Source organism: Anas platyrhynchos, chromosome 10, assembly GCF_047663525.1.
Source record: "Anas platyrhynchos isolate ZD024472 breed Pekin duck chromosome 10, IASCAAS_PekinDuck_T2T, whole genome shotgun sequence".
NCBI classification, from domain to species: Eukaryota; Metazoa; Chordata; class Aves; order Anseriformes; family Anatidae; genus Anas; species Anas platyrhynchos.
In genome coordinates this window covers 13,238,544-13,256,494 of record NC_092596.1, presented here as the reverse complement: position 1 = coordinate 13,256,494, position 17,951 = coordinate 13,238,544, and the positions used below count along the sequence as shown (strand labels likewise).

At 37.5% G+C, this 17,951-nt stretch overlaps 1 long non-coding RNA gene across 3 annotated transcripts in view; it reads left to right on the top strand.

Annotated features, from left to right (window-relative positions):
- The window catches only part of LOC110352364 (uncharacterized), a 285,853-nt gene that overhangs the window by 238,818 nt on the left and 29,084 nt on the right, over positions 1–17,951 (top strand). The window contains exon 4 of one of the 3 annotated variants that reach the window (XR_011811705.1): positions 9,631–10,987. The exons of 1 other annotated variant lie outside the window; for it this stretch is intronic. This is a non-coding gene — a long non-coding RNA (uncharacterized lncRNA). Of the gene's footprint in view, positions 1–9,630; positions 10,988–17,951 lie in introns of those variants that run through there. One more of the 3 variants, XR_005268234.2, reaches the window with a different exon arrangement.

Here is a 17,951-nt window from a genome sequence, read left to right as displayed (position 1 = left end):
TCCCTCTGTAAGAACTGGCAGAATGTCCTTTAGTTTTTTTCCTCCTATTTAATGAAACATTACAGTTAAGTGAGACTGAAGAGGAGGAGGAGTTGTACTTGTCTGTTGTAGTTTTACATTCCTGGCCAGTGTAAGAAAGTTTCAAGCCTTTTGATGATAAAACCCACAGCATGCTGAGTCACTTGGGAATACGCACGGAGCACAGATATAATGTGCTTTCATGAGGAGCACCATTAAGTCAGTGGGCTGCTTTATTGCACATTAAAAGTTTGACACTGCTTATTAAGGCTAATAGCAACGTTTCCAGTACATTCAGTGAAGCACACCTCGGATCAACTTTCTGAAGTGACTTTAGGTGTGGTTCCTTGGCAAAACATGTAAAAGACTTCTGCCCTGGGTAGATTTTATTGTACCTGCAGTGATGTAACTTCAAAGGGAGGAAAGAACTGGGGAATGATAGCTTGGACTATACAGAAGTGCCAATTTTTAATTTTTTGGGGGGAATTTTTATTTCCACTTGAAATGCTATGCAAAGTCCTGAGAGTCTACTTACAGAATAAGATATTAATCTCTTTTGTTCATCTTTTGTTCTCTCAAAAGCATTTCTATTATCTATTCACCTATGTGCTCACCCTCTATTTCAGTTTTCCTGCAGGGACAGGGCCTTTCACAGCAATGTTCCAGAATCTTTCTCAGGGAGCAACACAATTCACTTGTACAGCACAAGGTGAAAACTGATCTTTACATTTTCATATTCCTCTCATGCTTTCATGCTTGGACTGAATTAAGACTACAGAAGGAGAATTAATGCATATTAATATTTGTTTTCATTCGTAGTGGTCTGATGGGACAGATCAATACATTTTGTGTTTGAAGCCTCTAGCAGAATAAGGTGCTAAGAGCATCTTGCTCTTACTGTCTCAGCCCCACATTTCAATTGTTGTTTGTTTGGGAACTGTCATTTTTTTTCTCTGCTTTGTGACAGAGTCATTATGTTATTATTTGACTTAATAATAATTGTAAGAATTTAAATTTAATAAAAACCACAGGACATGGTTCTGCTGCACGTTTTAAGCTACCTCTCCATCCTTGTTTACTGAGTTCTGGGGTTACAGTACGGTATGTTGGATGATGCCTGCAGCTTACATATCATCTCTTTCTGTTTTTTAAATCAAACCCTTCAGTAGCACAGATCTCAGCATTTTAGCAGAAGTTCACTGAAAGCTCTGTTTGCCCAGGGGGGTTCTTTCACTGTTGCACACTACATCCTTCAGTAGAAATATAGAGCTGTCATTGCAATTTGTCTTATGTATATTTGTATGCATCCTTTATCAGTGAAGGCTTGTCTCCTCTATCTCTTGCCCTAAGTGCTGTGCTGGTCTGTATCAATCCCAGTTCCATACATGTGTTGTATTGTGTAACACTTCCTAATAAGCAGTTTAGGAGGTGACATAAGATAGCCATGCTAGATTTCACTATACTAACTTCCTCCCAGTCTTCATGGGAGATCTACTCCAGTGTTTATGCTGTTATTGATGGTCTCTGTTTGTGCTCTCTTCCCAATTCTCTTTCATTTGTTCTTCATGCTTTTCTCATTTTCTTGTTTCTTTACTCTCTTCATCTGACATCCTCTTTCAGTTTGAAGTGCCTGTAGAACCCTGATACATCTTTGACTCGTTAAATATGGCTTTAGGGCCAGCCTGTGAGGATGTGGAGTGAGAATCCAAATGTATGACAGATTTGGTCAAGGCTGGAAAACTAATGAGTGCTTTACCTATACATTTGATTATTACCCATTATTGGTTTAGAGCCACATCACACTTCTAACTTGCCTCTTCTTACTCTGTAAAATATTACCTTTTATGTGTATTGATAAAGGGTAAACTATAGGTTTAGAAAGTGTGGGATTCACATCATTATGCTTAAGTTGCCTGAAAGTTAAGGATTTTGTCTCTGATAGCTGTCTTGAGCCTTCTGATTTCCAGTGCATGTCCCATCCTTAGACAGGTGCTCCGAGAACCAAAATGAACTGCCCCGCAAATATGTTTTGATGTTAACAAAGTAAGAGTCAAACACACTTGCTAGGATTATTTCATATACTCTGAAATATAAATGACTGTTCGCCTCCTTATCTTCCTGACTCAAATACATTTTGATATCTGTTTCAGCGTGTTGTATTGTTTGCATTCTGCTGGCAGGTAATGCGATTATTTAAATAAAACAAACAAATGTGTTTTATGCAGGTTTCTTGCCGGTATGACCATGAACATATGACAGGTACTAGACACTTCATTTTCTTTGATTGCAATGAAAGGAAAAGCTGTACAAATATTTTCTCTCACCAAGAAAAAATGCTAAGCAAAAATATTGTATTGCAATATTTTAGAAACATGTAAACAAATTACTCTCCGAATGTTATGGGTTTGACATTTTTTTTCCCAAAGATAACTTGGTTTGCTTTCACTGAAACATCTGAGGACCCGGAGAGATGAAAATCCAAGCCAACTTCCATTTGCTCCTGCATGTTTTCATATTAGCTGGAAGGTCAAGCTTGTGAGGAAACATGTAGTTACCTAGGAGTTCAAAAAGCGATTTGGTGGGCAATTTAACAGCCATTGTTTGAGGAATTGATGACAAGGCTATCGGAGGCTAGGAAGATATTGCTACCTTTATTTGGCAGTACCTATGTTTATCCATTCTTTGTAAGATGTAAAAATAGTTAAAAGAAAGTAGTGAGTATTGCAAGGGGATATGCTAAAAGCTGTGATTGCAGAGTGACACAAACAGTGGTTTACAGAACCACTTATTTAAGAGAAGGTGGCTCTGAACAATCTGTGATTGGTGTAATAAGGAGGGAAGGTTGGAAGATTCATTCTGCAAGTTTTTTTATTTTCATTTTTTCATACTGAAAAAGTCAGTGCAGGAAGAGGAAATGAGTGGTTCTGTTAAAGAAGGACAAGGAAGGAGAGAAATAAATATAAAGCCAAAGCACTGTCTTTTTGCTGTATCTTCTGTGGCTGAATTGCCGTAAGGGGAAGCTCAGACAGTGCGTCAGCAAGACCCGAAGGCACAATCTGATGGCACTAAGTGGCAATGAAACATGAGAGAAGCAGCCATGTCAGTTCAGGGAGTTTTTGTCTATTTCTGATCTCATTCACTTCAGTGTATGATAGAAACCACTCCACAGGAATCAAAAGAATTGCACTGGTTTAAAACTGGTGTGGGTTAAGTCAGAATCAGGACTTTAGCCTCCTGCCTAAAAACAAATGTTCTGACTCAAATCTCTGTAAACAGATTTAAACAGGAATGGTGGCTTAGGCTTTGTAACAGCACTGTGGATGTTGCAGCGGTATTGACAAGTGGCTATACAATATCCTTTTTCTTATTATGGCCATGATGGTCTAAAAGCTGCCACAAACCCATTATGCATGCTATTGATAATTAATCAGGTTATGCTTTATGAGGTAGGAAAGTTTTACTGATATCAGTACGTGGAGTGCAGGGGGACTGCAGCTGAAGCGGGGTGGCCAGGTAATCGTTAGAGCTGCTGTTCTTCACAGCGTCAGCTCTGACATTCTTGAGGCTGCGTGGGCAGCTCCTATCGCACTCGGATAGGAACGCCACTGAAAGAGGAAATTATCCCAGACAGATCTGTAAGTTACAGGACAACAGCTCATCTGGGAATTAGAGACATTCATTTTCTCTAATGCTATCATTATTACATTGCTATCCCAGGTAATTTCTACTGGAGGAACTAGTAGCAATTCTTATACTTCTGCGGCTTGCCACTTCCTATTATGGAGGGTTCTTGTAACCTTTATTTGAACAGTTTCAACACCTCAACTGCTTGTAAAAGACCTTTGAAATTCAGTAGGGTGGAAGCCCTCAGGGTAATGAGTGTTTTCAACGAGATTCATCTGGGAACTTTCTGTAAAAGATTTAGAGGGTTCCTGTTTGAAAAATGCTGATTCCCCTTTTCCAATCCCAAACTTCAGGCAGATGCAGGATGGAAGGTCTGGTCAAAATGGGAGGTAAAGACATACATGAAATGTACAGTGTCCACAATGAAAATGAAACAGAAAATCACCTACTTGAGAAGTGCATTAGATGCTTAAAATACTTAGAATCTGTCATATGGGAGGCTCAGATTTTAATTACTGCTCTAAATTAATAGCTTGAACATGTACTTTTAATGCACTAGATCTACCATAATGTCTGAGCCTTGGGATTTGTAGTTATTCTTTCCCTCCCTCATTACAGACAAGAATTCTCTCTTTGATATGTATTAAGTTGCTAGCAGCACATAAACTGTGCTGGGCAGCTGCAGTCCACTCTGTGGGTATAAAAACATTGGCAGAGGAAGACAGGCCTCACTGAGACCAGCAGAAAAGTTTAGCCTCACCAATAAAAACACTGAGTTACGTAGGAGTGAACCATGTCATCTCAGCAGAACCAATTTAAAATGAGGGAGACACTAGGGTACAAGTTATTGCAGGACTATATAAAGACCACAACTTGTAATGCCTGTGGTGTGATCATCCCCAGACTGGTAGGTCTATTTTCAGCAGAGATAGCATAGCTTCTTCTGTGACAAGATGTTTTCAAAACATGTTCTTCTGAAAGATGAATCTATTCTGTAACTCAACACCAGCAGGGAAAGGTTTGTCAGTTCATAAAAGGTGTTACTTCTAAACTCCAGTTTATATGGTCTTTAATGTGGCTGAGTCTATTTGTTATTAATTATAAAGTGTCCTCCTCTACAAGTACTTGGATAGTTACACTTTAGTAGTGTTTCTCATATAACAAATGAAATGGACGTTTCTCCAATTGCTTGTTTGCAGCAGGTAAAATCATTAATCACTTGCAGTACCCTTGCACTGCAGCATGCCAAGGGATAATAAACGCCCATTAGAGACCAGCAGTAACAGACGATTCTTTTCTGAGCTGTATTGTGCTACATAATGAAAATGTTAGTCAATAGAAGCTATTTTACGCCCATCAAATTTCTTTTCTATTTGAGAAGTGAGTTAAATTGTCATGGAAAGTGTTCAGATGATGCCTCTATGAACTTGCATCCTCTGTTATTCCACAGTAGTGATATAACAAGGATTTTTATTACTTCTGGCCAGGTAGACCAGCTTTATAAGTCAATTTTTGGTGCAGCTGCCACATCTCCTTTGCGCTGAGAAAAAAGACAAAGGAATGTAACTGAGAGGGGACATTTGTCTGTTGAGAACAGACCATGGTCTTTCAAATTATGCAACAAGCAAATGGGAAACTGAAAGGAAATCAGTTGTGATTTTTATTTCTATCATTTGCTTTATCTTGGGAGTCATGGGTTTAAGTCAGTGATATTGATACTTCCAAGTAATTTTTCCATGTAGTGCTTCAGTTCCTCCTCTATGAAATGAAAGAAGCATCATTTCCTTACTTTTCTAAGGCTGGAAAAATTTGCTACAACAATTTGGGGCTGAGGAGCAGCATATTTCTTCCATTCTGAAAATTGCTTTTTCCCTAATTTATTCAATTTAATCCTACTCTTTATTTCTATCCCTTCCCAGTCAGATCCTTGCTTTTCCGAACAGTTCTCAGTGAAACATTGTGTGGTTGTTTCACCCTGATGGGCAGCTGAACTCCACTATGGCTGCTCTTTCATGCCTCTCATCAAAGGAAGAGGTGGAGAAAATACAATGGGAAGCGCTCAGAGGTTGAGATAAGGACTGGGAAATGGCTCACCAATTACCATTATGGGCAAACCAGACTCAAAGATAAGGAGGTTAATGTAATTTATTGCTTATCACAAGCAGACTAGAGCAGTGATAAACTAAAAGCAAACCAAACCCACCTTCAGCCATCCACCTTCTTCTGCATCCTCCCCCCAAGTGGTGCAAGGGAATGGGCTCTCCACGGACTACAGCCTCCTCCAGGCCACATCTGCCTGCTCCACAGGGGCTCCTCCATGGGCTGCAGCGTGGAGATCTACTCCATGTGGGACCCATGGGCTGCAGGGGGACAGCCTGCTCCACCAGGGGCCTCTTCACAGGCTGCAAGGGAACTGCTGCTGCGTGCCTGGAGCACCTCCTGCCCTCCTTCTGCGCTGACCTTGGGGGCTGCAGGGCTGCTTCTCACTCCTCTCTCCCAGCTGCTGTTGTGCAGCAGGTTTTTCCCTTCCATAAATATGCTCTTCCAGAGGCACAACCAGCATCACTCATGGCTCAGCTCTGGCCAGCGGCAGGTCCCTTTTGGATTCAGCTGGAGCTGACTCTGATCTGCCATGGGGCAGCTGCTGGGCTTTGCTCACAGAGGCCACCCCTGCGGCCCCCTGCTACCACAACCTTCCCACATAAACCCAGTACACAGGGGCCTGAAAGCAAAGTAAGTGAGGAAAACTTTAACAACATGCGACTACAACATTTACAAACCAACCCATATTTACAATAAAGTGCTGATAGTTTCAAGATGATTGCAATGAACAGATGATTGCTAGCTATTAAGTTAGTACTGTGCATGCATATTACAAGTATATCTGTCTGTATTTAGTCCATCTCATATAAGAAGAAAAAAATCTCAAGACAAATAACACCTTAAATTGCAACAGCTTGGTTTCTTGACATCCTCTGCCTGTAACATTCAACTATTGCTTGTTTTTTTGGAAGCAGAAGGCTACAAGGGAGTCTTCGCAATAAACACTCTGTGCTGAGTGCAAAGCAATTTTCTCATTATCCTTTCAGTAAAGGTCTCTCTTGCTATTGTCTTTTAAATGGCTCACTGCAGACATATTTTAATATCTCAACCAATTTCCTCTCCTCCTTAATTTCTTTTAGAGGACAGAGTTTCCTCTGTTTTCAGAAAATGATAATGCTGCTTTGATGACATATTAGGTTACCTTTAAAGGCCATAGCTTTGATGAAAGTTGGTGAATTCTTTTTGCAGTAGATGTAAGTGTAGCTAAAAGAATTTAGCAGAGAAAAAAAAAAAAGATAAAAAGACAAAATATAGAAAAATATAGAAATGATTTTTTTTTTTAATGGAGTAATCATTGGCTAGTAATCATAGCTAGTTCCCCAAGTAAGTTTAGGTAACAAAATTTCTATCTGGATGACAGGTGGGTGGGTGCTGGCAAAAGTTAGATGCTTACAGTTCTAGCATCTGCATTTTAAACTTGGAGGTACTGGAAATTCCCAGGCACCTAATGTATGTCTGTGGCTCTGGTCTGGGACATGTCCAATATGTGACTACAGTGGCGCCGAGTCATTCCAAAGCAGACGTGGCTGCCACAGCGCTGGGCACTGTGGTACTCAGCTATAAGTGTCTCCAGTGCAGAGTGAGAATTGAAGTCCTACAGTCTTTATACAACACATAGAAAGATTTACATATCTTAGGCAGGCGTTCCTAGCACTTAGTAGCCTTTCTGGGGTTGTACCTTAGGTAATCATAGGTATACATTAAGGATAGGGAAAAATGAAACCCTCTTGTGAATCAAGCAAGGCTGAACTTCTTTGGAATATAAGCAACATGAAATGGAAGCAAAAGCCTGAACATGGATTTTTTTTTAGGTGTAGGAATGATCTCAAACTTCTTAAGTGTTTATTTTTCTCTCAAATATGTAAGAGCTTCAACTTATTCATGAAATCATCTGTGTCGATAATTTTGTACATATACATTCTGAAGCCTTCAAACAGTAGTTTACAAGCTTGTTTATATAAATTTCTTTTGTCTCTGCAAATTGTTCACCTTTTTTGTAGACTCACTGGCATAAATTAAATGAAGTGTGTATTAAATCTGCAAGCAGATTTAAAAATCATATTAATGATACTTTTGTAGGAAAGCATTAAGGTCTAGGAATAAATTACAGTTTTCAATGATCTTTGAAAATCAATTAGTAAGTTACTTTAGACTATTATATAATGCACTTTCTCTTTTGTCTAATCGCTTTTAACATGCTTACTTAAACAGTAGAAAACATGAATCAGACAGTATCGAGATTGCATTACAGGCAGAACTAAACACAGTTTTTAGAAACTTACAATTTATTACAGATATCTTTCAGCTGAAAGTTATTATGCTCTTCCTCCAATATTTTGCATTCCAGTTTCCCAGTTCTTCTATTTTGTCTTTGCTTTTTTTTTTTTTTTTTTTTTTTTTTTCATCCAGGAACAAAATGAAATGCAGATTAAACATACAGTAGAAAGCAGATTTTTGCTCCCATCTCCTAGTTCACTAGCTATGTGCAGAGTATTAGAAAATTTCTGTCTATGCCTTGATTTACCAAGCTAGATTGTATGTGTTAGAATCTTTATTTTTGCTAGTTTTTGTTTTCTTTCAATGAAGTTCTGTCTATAAATGAAAAACCTCCAGTACAGCACTGCATTGGAATTGTTTTAGGAGCTCAAATGTAGACTAAAGGTAGATTTCAGCTGACATAAATCTTTGTTTAGCTCCATGGAAGTGATAGGTGAGTTTATTTCAAAAGGGTATCAGGCAGAGAACAATTTGGATGGGGAAAAGAAATGATTTGTTGTCTACTTAAAATTTTGTATGTATAAGCTATTTGTTTAGGAAGACTGTCTGTCTTAATCCATTAGTTTAAAAGAAGGTTACTGGATAAAAGAATCAATAATGGTTGCTTTAAATGTAGAGGCATTCAGGAAATACGCAGCCAAGATAACTGTGTCACTTTCTAAACCCCTGATACCTTTAAGAAGGTGCTGGAGGCTCCTAACTCCAGTGGGCTCAGCAGCAGCACTTGTTTCTCACAGCGTGCAAAGTGACCTGAGGAGTTCCTGAAGTCTTTGCTGTTGGACTAAGGTGTTCATGCATGAAACAGGTGCATTTTTCAAGGCAAAAAATTCCTCTTCCCATCCTCTTTGTGTCTACCAGGAGGGAGCTGACACCTCTTACAAGTGAAGGAGACTGCTCTCTGCAGGAGAGCATTTTGCCAGGGCCCTAAGCACATCAATACGCCGTGATTGCCCTCAGCAGTCAAGCAAACTTGCCTCATCACTATTGGAAACTGGACTCATAATCACTGACCTTTGTTTTTACTCTGGAGAGCTTTTGGCCTTTAGATACCTCAAAGAATTTTAACACGTTCTTAACTATTAACTTGTTTGTGAAGCAGTTTCATTTAATGAGCTATTGATCATCAGAGGAAAATTTAAACATACTCCAATCTGTCATCAATTACAGGCAACACATAGTTGTTTCTTTCTTGAAGGATGATAGAACAGTAGAGGAAATGATTATTGATACCAGATGTTCACAAGACTACGTGATAGGAGATGTTTACCTTGTTAGGTCTTGGCTTAGAAAACATTGCCATTCATAAAACTGCTGGCTTTTAGTAGGAGCTAAAATTGACAGTGATCTCCAGATTGCTTTCATTTTGGTACTTCAACCTATAAAAAACACTGTGTTTGGGTGTTTGGTTCCATTTTTTTTTTTTTTTTTTCTAAGGAAAGTCATTTATAATGATAGCTCATGAATGATGGCCAAAATAGCTTGTGGAACTATGAGCTTGATCCTCCTAATGGTTTGAGCTTAGGGCATATCAAAGGGTGACATTATGTAAACTTTCCTATGCAATTCTTTCAGTCTTTCTAAATGACTCACTTAATCTTTCCTCTCCAGCATTAAATCTCTGTCAGAAGCTCTCCTATACCACAGAGAAGTATGCCACTGGAGGTGCTAGCTATAGAAGAAGAGATATTGTTTGTATGGATAACTACTCAGCATGCATATTTCAAGTGATGTTTGCTGCATATGATAGATTCTGAACTGGCTGAAATTATTATAATATCATGTCAGTAAATGGATCGCTTGCTTCTGTCCCTGCTGATGTTCTCTCCCTTAGTATGTATTACAAAGAATTAAGTTAACAATAGCTTCATGGTTATTTTCAGTGTCTACTATGAGAAAAGTGTGTTTCTCTTTTGTTATATAGCATAACAGTTAGTCTGCCTAAAGAATTTTGTGACCCTAATTTATGTCTGTTTTCACTGGAACCATAAATCAAATAATTAATTTATAGACCTGTTTTTATGAAGTGTTTGTGATATTGAAAGACAACTTTTACAGCTTCATCTAGATTCTGCTTTTAACTGTTAGCTATCAACAGTCTGAAATGTTCCCTTTGTTAAACAGGGATCCATATCCAAACAATGCTTTTGATGTTCTGTGGAAAGGTGATTGAAAACTGTTTCAGTCTTAGTTTGTTAGTGTTTTGCTTAGTGATTACAAAATAGCTGTTGTTTTTATGATGGCAGGTTTAATTGCGTACTTTTCATGATCATGATGTTACCTCCAATAAGTGTTCAAAATCCACTGTATTTTAATGTTCTAAATTTGATTAGTTCTATTTTTTCCTCTCCTGACACTACAGTTTTATTAGGAATTGCAGGAGGCAAAATAAGTATTCCAGGCTAGAGTCTACCGACATTAATAGCATTATTTCACTGCAGTTACCTAACAGCATGGTGCCCTTGACAAGAGATAATCCTGACAGGTTTGTTCAATCCATCAAAAGAAACAACAATATAGGCGTGTTTATGGGCAATAAATTACACAGGTATGTGATGACCTGAGAACACAGAGCGAAATCTTATGTGTACCTGTATTCTGAATTAAGTCCATCAATAAAGCAGAAAAAGTTTGCTTTCCTGAAAACATTAATATGTATTGAAAAGCAGCACTAGTTACGCTGTAGGCACTGTCTTGAATATATGACAAGCTAGCAGTAAAACTTTTATTCTTCTATTAATTTATTGTTATGCAGTAGGAAATTTCGTTAAACATTTTCCATTTTGCTAACTTAATCTCTTCCAATGACACAGTGCTGCCTTTTATAACAAGAGAAAAGAACAAAGTTTTTGTTCCTATCTTCTTGCATGTCACTTCTTGTACTCAGATTGCCAGGAAAGCCACCATTTTCTTTTGTAAACTGTACAAATGCTGAGCTCTCACAACTGCTGAAGTATTAGTGATTAATTAATAAATAATAATTAAGTTCTTCCAGTAAGTTTTGTTGTTGTTTTGTTGAATTTTGAAATAGTCAGCTGAAGTCCAGCTTTGTGAAATTTTACAAGTCCATGTATTTTATCAAAGTAAACTTATCTGCTGAAGATCAGAGGCGGTTTAATACAAATAATTGTGTTAGTATCTGTATGAGTTAATTTCCCAGAGGATTTACCAAGAAGAGTAGATTGCACCAAAATTAATTACAAAGTCTGCTATAACTTATTTAGCAAAGCCTCTGCTTATTTGCAAATAACAATTGGGGTACTATCAATAATAGCACAACCTGAAGTCATTGAAAAAACTAATTAAAAAATTGTTTACATTTAGTGAAACATCAGTTCAGATCAAAATTGCCTTCCCAAGTGATAATTCATTGTCAAGTTTTTTTCTTTCATACACTAGCTAATGTATGCAATGAATGATTCGAGCTAATTCTAGCTTCGTTTGAAATTCATCAGTAGCTGTAACCAGGGTAACCTGTAATTCTAATCTTAGTTCACTATAAAGTCTTATGCTGTTTTCATGAGACATTATGTTGAACTCTTCATTTATATATCAGACATTCATTAAATCGAGTTTGTATGCCTCTGTCCATGGAACTGACAATTTTCTGCAACGTTCAGTGGTGCTGGCTCTGGACTGCAATTGCTGGGGCTCTTGGGGTGTGTGCGTGTGTGTGTGGCATTGCTAGTTAGCATTTCATTACATTCAAGTAATGCTTTCCAATGTATTAGCTTGGTAAAAACTGAATTTTAAAATATATTTTCCTGTTTTCTCCGTTTGTAAAAGTGAATGCCAGAAGCTACTGTATTTAAGAATGGGAGCTGAGGCACAATAAATTATAGATTTAGAAATGTAAATAGTGCTCCCATGCTCTTTGTTGCTGGTGTTACTGTGTGGAGCCATGTTGGTGATTCCTTTTGTCAGTTCAGTTAAGGGATAGTTGTTGCATATCAGTGGTATACATGTCTTTGCAAGGGTCAACCCTAAGTGTGCAGGGCCCTATGCACTTGTTATGAGTCAATACATCTTATGAATGCATAAACAGACATACAGTGGAGAAACAGATGTGCTAGTGTGCACAGATATGGTTAATGTCTCAGAAGCGTTAAAGCTAGTAGAATGATTGTGTGTTAAGAAGAGAGTGCATTAGATAGAAATTAATTGTTTATCTTCTAGCAAGAAAGGTGTGCACAGGCATAGAAGAACTATCAAAAGTTCGTTTGTATAATATCTTGGTCTTTTGGGAAAGCGTCAGTCTTCTATTATTAATCCCTTGGAGGGGAGACTTGCTTATGAGCATCCTGATAATTAGATGGTTGTCAGTATGATTTAAGATAGATTTTTTTTTTTTTTTTTTTTTTTCAGAAGGGATGATTAGTGTGTGTTTTCAATATTTATTTTTAGCTAAATGAAAAAAGCAGTCTTGATTATCCAGAGTTGTTATACTGTTCACACATGATGGATATGCTGTAGAGAACACAGTTAATTTTCTTTCTAACTGCATATTGTACTTCCCGCAGTGTCAGTTGTACTGGATGATAGTTAGATTCACTTTGGGATTTCATCTTTTTTTATTAAAACTATCAGCTTCACCAAAGGGAACAATCAAAACCCCATCAGTATCAGTAGGACCAGCACTGGTCCCCAGTGAATGTTATTTGTGTCCTTCTCTGGCTCTTCATGCGTATCACTGAGCAGATCTACATGAGGTCATGCATGTGAAATCTCTCTAAATATCAAGAGAGACTCCTCCTGCCAGAACTGTTCACTGAATTCTGTGTAATAGTCAGCTAAATAGAACAGGAAAACTGAGAGAGTCACTCTAACATTTACACAGAATATGCACTGCAGAATTAGCTTGCTTTCCATATTCCTAATCAGCTGTTCTGGTTTCTTCTTATTCATATTAGGTGACTTTTTTTTTTTTTTTTCTTCCTTTGAGAAAATAGCTCAAATGATTTCTCTTCATTTAAAATGTGTGTTTAAAACTTTCATTGCTGTTGTCACTGTAGAAGTTAAAAATGAAGCAGCCCATTGTGGACTACTGTGTAAGACTGGGATAACTGTAAGTTCTTCACTGTCTTGAATTCAAGGGCTAGAGCTTCTGGTTGTGACATTTCTAGCAGGGCTGAGATGCTGACTTGAAGTCAGTCTCTTTGTGCTGGTGCACAATGAAAGCCATGGAGACCCAGAGTCAGCCAGCAGACTCTCTCTCCTGCAGGGGGGATATTAAATATGTGCACATGGCCAAAAAATGGCCTTACTTCTTAGGTGGTGATTGCTTAATCTCTCTCTCTGCTGGTGAGCTGCTGTGTTGTTCACAAATACCAGAATCCCTTCCTCCAGTGAAATTCATTCACTCTTGTACAAATATGCTGTATTTATTTTAGACAATGCACAGATCTGAATGACATCAGAGTAAGACTGCAGTAACCCCAATTAATTTCAGAAAGCTTATTCTGGATTTATCCTACTCAGAGATAAAAATGTATATTTATCTTTGAATTGCATACCACAGAGGATAATGATAAGACGTGTTGAGCTTCATTCTCAGTTAGCAAAAATTAGTCCAGGGTAGTCAGTGAAATAATATTGGTATACACAAGATTGACAAGCTAGATGTTCCATTATCACTTTAGTCAAGCAAAATATGAATTCTAATCAATCTGTTTTGTTCTATCATGGCTTCCGAGAATGAAAATAGACTTCTAAAACAATCCCTCCCCACCCCCCCCCACCCCCCTTCTTTAATTGTTCAGTGAACATTGAGGATACTTACTGGCATTTGTATGAAAGAGAAATAGGATTCTAGACAGTTGGACAGTTCTCTTATGGATTAGCATTTGGTTAATGGGAATTGGGTTCTTTCAAGAGAATCTTTTTGCATTCCTTTAAAAATGGGAAACTCATAAATGTGCTTTTATGGGTCCTCATCTATAAATTTTCAGAAGAAAATGATAGTAGAGAAATCAGGTTCATCAGTGCATTCAAATTTATGGAACAGATTCTTTACTGATGTTGTGTGCTACTTTACCATCACAACCCTCACTAATGCAAAAACATTGTGGTCCAACTAGAGTGGAAGTATGTGTATCTCTTGAGCATGTTGTGATGCAGTGATAATGACTTCTGAATTAAAAAAAAAAAAAAAAAAAAAAAAAAATTCTGGAGAAAATTGGCAGGGTTTAGGTGAAAGAATGTTGTTTTATTTTTTATTTTTTCTCTTCCTCTGTGCATTCATATAACAATTAAAAAGAACTTTCTTGATCCTCCTTGCCCTGTGATCTTTTCCATGCATCTCTCATGTGGGAACTCTGACTTGAGTGACAGTTCTCCAAGAGCATGGAGAGGATTCATTGTGCACACTGCAGACCGTATAGTTGAGTTACTTTGTAGTGTAATGTTTCTTCTACTGGATCTTTCCTGCACTTTCCCTTCTCTCTTGTATTGGATCAGGAAAATGTATTTGAGAAAACAAACAAAAAGCATCTGCAGTTTATAAAGGCAAATATCCTGACTTCAGTTGGTATGTTGAGAGTTTTTTATATGAAAATCTATGAAATTATTTCACTCATTCCTTTTATTTTTATTTTTAAACTCTAATTTTTATTTTCAACCATATTTTATTTTGAATTTCATCATGTTTCATTTCTCACATTTAGAATATGTGTCTGTTATAGGTGTTCTGTTTTAGGCTTGGCAAAGTACCACATAAAGTTATGGAGCTATATAACTGTGTATTGTCTCATTTTAATAATAATATTGCCTTTGGTTCAGATCATTTTATTATTTCAATAAATATGCATTATATGGAATTGGTGCCTTCTTGTCTGTGGATACTATTTTATCACCATTGAATATTCAGCAGTTTTAGAAAGTAAAATAAAACTGCAATGCAGTACAATAGCCTTTCTCACCTCTGTTTTACTCCATGATTTGTTAATGTAATGTTTGGAAATTCAACTGTTGGTAAAATATTTCTTCAGAAACATCCTTTGGTGTTCAGGGGAATTTGGGACAGAAAAGAATTTGACATTTTAATAAAGAAGTGTGGCTTTATGCTGCAGTCAGCATGCTTGCCTAGAAAACAGCAAACCATGCAGAGATGATAAAGATTTTTTTTTGGTCCTTTGACTTGAATCCAGTAATCAGAAGAATGTTGTAGTTCTACGACCTAATTTGAAGGTAAAAATGTGTTGAAGACTTTTTTAGGTGCCTATTTTAAACTATAGGGTTCTGTCTGCTATCAGAATGGCATTCTCATTGCTCTGTTATGCCTGAATGTTGCAGTTGTTGGAACAAACTTTGACTTTAGGACTGAATTATGACCTTAGGAACACCCTTCCAACTGCCCTACTCCCACCCGTAATCCAAAACACCACCACCTTGTTGCATGTATTGTAGTCCAATCACATTCAGTATTCGAGATATCTTTATCCTTCAGATACAGAAGGTTTTAAGTGTTAGGATAATAAATAGGTTCTGCTCTTGGAATAGTCTCTGGAACACGAAATGAAAACTCAGTTTTAAACCAAACTCTTTAGTAAGGTAAACACACTAAGAATAAAGCTCTTTACATCTGTTCTATCAAAAACACATCCTCTTATATCAGAACTTTACTTAGCTCTTTCTATTACACTGATCTGCATCGGCTCAAAAAGCTTCATGAGAACGTTGCAAGTTTGCATGAATACAATCCTACTAAAATGTTTTCAAGCTGGAAATCATATTTTTTAAAAGAGCAACTGTTTACAATCATTATTCAACATCTGTATAGGTCACTGGGGTAATATTTTCAGGTGTTGATGCTTAACATATATAAGCCCTATAATTTAAAGGATGTAAATCTGACTCTGAGGTCAGAGGAAGTCTTCTATGTTCAATATATGCAGGTGTTTGGCAAATCAAATTACTTTTAAATGTGGAATGATATTCAGTGATCTTAAGAATCAGCAGCTTTCCTTGTAGGTTCTGTCTGGTACTACAAGAAGGTATGAGAAGTGAAGAGATGATGGCTGCTCATTGTCTAAACAAATTGGTCTTATTTTAATAATGATCTAAATGTGGGTATCATCGCTAAGCCTCAGTGACCTAGTTCAGTACTTTCTGAAGATGAATAGACTTGCTGCTGGCATTTGGGGCCTTCATTTGTTCCAAGGAATCATATTTTTTTCCCCTGCCTTTTGTTTTTGATTTTTTTTCTCTCTCTCTCTCTCTTTTTTCTTTCTTTTTTTTTTTTTTTTTCTTTTCCCCCTAGTACCAGTTCTTAAATGCTTTTTGGATGCTTCCTTCACAGTGATCATTAGTTTCAACTCTGCACTAGCAAGAGCTGTTGCTTAGATCAGGGAGCTGGACAATAAATTTTCTCAAACTTATACTTAAAACTGAAACAAAGGTCAGATGTCAGACTAGTCCACTTGATCATGCAGTGATTTTGAAATGTTCAGCATATAGTACCATAATGTAATAATGCTGATGTTATTTTGCACTTTGTAAATGGTGTCCGAGTGATTGTATGCTTGTGTTAGACAGATGAGAAAGCCTTCAAAACATGGTGAATCGAAGTTGGCAAGCAATTCTTATGTCTGAATGCTCTTGAATTCGAGCTTTGCTGTATATTTGTTCAAGTATTATGAAAATACTATTCTTAAGGAATTTAATATATACTTTTTTTTTTTTTGAGAGGGGGTTTTTGACACTTTTTTGGGGAAGAACAGAAGGTGATGTTTGACTTGAAGCACTTTCAATCATGTTTCAAATTAATGTGAAAATGTTACCAATTAAAATCAGGTTTTGATTAATTAGTAGTTGACTTACTAGGAAGGAGACAAGAAAGTCACAAATGCTGTTAGGATGCATTCAATGCAAATCATGGGAGGAAAGTGTCACAAAAACGAAGCCATCAGTGTCTCCAAGGACACTGATCATTTTGCTACAGGACATCCTACAGCAGCCTGTTCAAATTGGTTTAAATGAACTGACACAGAAACCAGCTGTAATTTATAAGTAGTTTGAGGCTAGTAAGAATAGCCCTCCTTGAGCATGAATGGTCCAGTTGCACAGAACATTTTGCAAATGCCAGACTACCACACCAAAGTAAATGTCAAGAACGTGCACATCCTCAATCACTCAGAGTACCAAGTAAATTAATTTTCTCCTCTTATTTCAAGAGATGTGTGGTGTCTGCTGCACCAAAGCAGAGACTTACTTTTGGAAGTAAAGAAAGGGTATTTATTGACTGCATCTCTACTTCCTACTTGTTTCAATAGATTGGTAGTGCTAGCATTTTCTTTGTCACGGTGACACTTACGCAAAGACCTTGCTGCTATCATCATACAGAGTTTGAAGATCAGTATCTGTGCTATGTGTGTCACCCTGAAGATGAAGCTTGCAAATGGTGTTACTGTAGCATTAGGAGAATATTGCTATGGCCCCAGTTCTGGAGGTCAGGGGTGTGGCTGCCTGTAGGATCAGGGAAAAATCCTCTTGACAAAGAGCAAGATGCTGATAGAAAATTCTAGTGCTCATTGGAAATGGAACAAGAAACTTTAGAAAATCCAGGAGATCCCTTGTGACTGCTAACTTTAGCCTTCCTGGTGTGTAATGTGTTGGCAGTGCATGACCTATTTGTGTAAGTTCCTACCAGCTTGCCCTTTGTCTGAAATAAAACCACCAGATTATGGTCTAGTTTACAGTAATATGAACTTAAGGGAACTCTGTCGTAAATGTGAGCATATCCTGGCTTTGATTTTTTTTGTTTTGTTTTGTTTGAATTGACAGGTGCCTCTCAGCTCTTTTTGGGAGACTGCTGTTTCATGTCATTGGCTCTCTTTTTAATGCTTATGTTCAGTGCAGAATTTTAAGGAAGGTCTTGAACATGCGGAGAAATCCACTGGTGAAGTCAGGATGTCATTGGTCATGTGAAACCACAG